General features: G+C 34.7%; 1 long non-coding RNA gene across 1 annotated transcript; it reads left to right on the top strand.

The window, feature by feature from the left end:
* The first annotated feature begins 1,935 nt into the window (after positions 1–1,935).
* Positions 1,936–2,904, top strand: LOC145765693 (uncharacterized). Its single transcript, XR_014288606.1, has 2 exons — positions 1,936–2,083; positions 2,620–2,904. It is a non-coding gene; the product is annotated as an uncharacterized LOC145765693 (long non-coding RNA).
* The last annotated feature ends 211 nt before the right edge of the window (positions 2,905–3,115 follow it).

Below are 3,115 nucleotides of genomic sequence, written 5' to 3' on the forward strand. Positions count from 1 at the left end.
GAGGATGAAAGTCAAATTCAGAGGATTTAGTTAAGGCAGAATACAGTCAAATTCAGAGTCTTCAGAGAATGATGGTTCTAAATGATGGTTCTTCTGACAATGCCTGCGGAAGTGACATGGAGGGCGAGAATGTGTACATCATTGCATGATGTGTTCTGAAGGGTATTTGGGATTGGAGACATAGATCAAATGTAGCTGCTAAAGTTGCATTCTGAGAATGCTTCAAGCTCAAGGGGGTCATGCAAAAATTCTGCTCATGAAGAATGCACAAATGATCCTGTGATGTAGGCTATGTGTGCCAATACTGCGAATAGTGAATGCTGATTTGTCAAGTAGACTTGAATTTCATTCTTTCCTTGCTTATTGTCTATGTAATCTATCGATTAACAAACAAAACATCTGCTATACAGCGACGTTTTTGTATGTAGACCCATTAACTATTGTAGGCTATTATTGCCATTTCTATACAGCATGGAGGAAGACAAGTGAAGATCTGCTAAACCTGAATGCGTTTTTGTAAGCGCATGACCCTGTCCGCTTTGTATTTGAACGTCACTGCAATATTAAAGTTAATAGCCTACACAAAGCAGTTGCATAATTAAGGAATCGGAATGCACAACTCTGGACACCTATGACCATAGTTGTGCAATTTTAGTCACCGTTTTAAAATGTCAAAAACACCTATCAGTTTATTTGCAAAACTTGATTTTGTAGTGCTTTTTGTTGGTAAATGCTTGTACTATAACCACATCATAACGTTTGTTTGCTAACTTTACTCATGCTTCAGTTTTTGATTAAAATGTTAAAAGTTGCACAACTATGGTCACCTTCCCCTACGACTTTTAATTATAAAAATAGATTATAATTAAAAGTCGTATAATATAAAAACACAAATGAGTCACGTCACTTCTTCAAAATGAATGAGTTTAACAACGTTTATTGCCGCTGCAAATAATAACTTTCACATTTCAATTAATGAACACATTGTTTTGAAGGCAAAGAGTTGAAGTCAGTTCTGTTGGATAAAGTTACAATTTGTTAAATACTAATTTATTTTTCGTGTTGTCCTTGGCTTAAAATATTTTGACCACTCAAAAAATCGTGATCGGGCAAAAGTTGAATCAAACAGGAAATTTTCTTTTAAAAAGGAAAGGCACTAAATTTTAACTGCATTTTTTGCAAGTAGCAGCTCAATGGCATTGTTTTCAACTTTTGCCTGTAGTCAGTGACCGACCAAGCCAAGGGTTGCATTACAAAGTTAAAAAATATATATAAAAAATTTAAATTTTGTGTTATTTTATGTTAATAACAAAATTAATTGTCTTACAGCAAGGGAAAACATTAGTAAAATTATCGAGAAAAGGAGTAGTTTTTAATATTAAGGGCCGTAACTTTTGTTAAAAAATAATTTGTTTGCCAACGCATTAAAACAAGAAAATACTGGATGTTTTTAAGTTTTCAGGTAGTCTGAAAAAAGTTCCTGGCCACAAAAATCATCTCGGGTACCGGTATAAAAGTACCCCATGTATCCCTTCTCAACGTTGCAAAATGAGGCAATAAAAATATTATGATATCATTCTTATCCGCCAATAGATTAAAAACATGCATTCCTAAAAGCGGTTAAAATAAGGCTACAATTAGATCAAAGGGAATGATAAACTTTTGATATTGAACTATTTATTCAAGCTACCATCATTAGACTGTTGATGCGCAGTGAAATAGTTTTGTTAATTAATCTTCAGTTCTGGGTTGCTATCAGAAATATAATACAATTAAAAAAGAGCTTCATTACAGAAGAAATAGATAGTTTAAACCTACACTGTGTATCAAAATGTGACCGCGCGGTTTTACAAGAAAGGATAATGACTGCTTGCAATGACTATACTGACTAACAGTAATGAGTGCTTGACTAAATCAATGTAAAATGATGCAGAATATTTTAGAACAAATATTTTGAATTCTTTGTGTCCTTTTTGTCAAGTTCTTTGATTTTCTTATTGTGTTTCAAATTCCACAATGGGGTTGTATTGGAAAATTATTCTGGTGGTGGCGCTGTTGGCAACAATGAGCAGTGAAGGAGAAGGTAAGGTTTTATTTTATTGAAAATTTGTTTGTGTTGGTGACATTATTAACACATCGGCAGCGGCCGATCATGTCTGCGTTCAGCAAGTTGCAAGAAAATACTATTTAAATCGAGTCACAAGAAACTAAGAGCTATTAAAGTTAATCTTTACATGTTGTTTGTCAGGTAATTTTGGTTTAGATCAACAGCGTTCCTGGAAATAAAATATTTAAGATGAGATTCGAACGCAATAGTATCGCTTTGAAGCGAGGGACCACTGAGCTTGGATTATTTTGTTTTAATGAATGACAAACATTCAATTAAACAGGAAGCATCGTCAACATGGACTTAAAAGCACTTTGCATGTTTGGCACCAGACGGCAAGTCAACCGTTTTTTAACATTGATTCCACGTTTACAGACGTGGAATCAATGAAACAAACGGATGGTTTGCCATCTGGGGTTCATTTCTTTCAGGTTGTCAAAGGGTTTAATTGAAAGAAAAAGGCTATATCTAGTTCGCATCGAACTCAAAATATGATTTTATTTTAATTTTAGGATTCAGCAACGGCATCAAATCATCATCAAGTAGAAAATTCAAAGCACAAAGAGGCCGTGGGGAGGCTATTTCCAAGAGAGATGTCAACCATAGAAACTCGGTCAAATGCCAATCTCCTGACTGTTAACGTTCAAAAGACGCATCCAGCTTCTTCAAATATTGGCGTTCTATTTGCATGCCCAATGTCAGTTAGAAAATATTCTGCTTTGTTGTACAGTCGCATTATTCGAGATTTTTCTTTCACAAACATGACAAGAGACAAAAGCACTTGATTGTTTCATTACCAATAACGTACTTGTGGAATTTGATGATTGTTTTTTGAAGCAACAGTAGCAGCAATATTGGTTTCCTGAGTTGATAGGCCACTGCGCGTAAGACCGCGTGAAATCGGGCTATTTTTGTTCCCAAATACCTCATTTTCATAAAAAGAACTAGTCTTTATTAACGAAGATACCAAACAGTGGTTGGCTAACTGGTGCTTTATTATCGCATCAA

Source organism: Aplidium turbinatum, chromosome 2, assembly GCF_918807975.1.
Source record: "Aplidium turbinatum chromosome 2, kaAplTurb1.1, whole genome shotgun sequence".
Classification (NCBI taxonomy): Eukaryota; Metazoa; Chordata; class Ascidiacea; order Aplousobranchia; family Polyclinidae; genus Aplidium; species Aplidium turbinatum.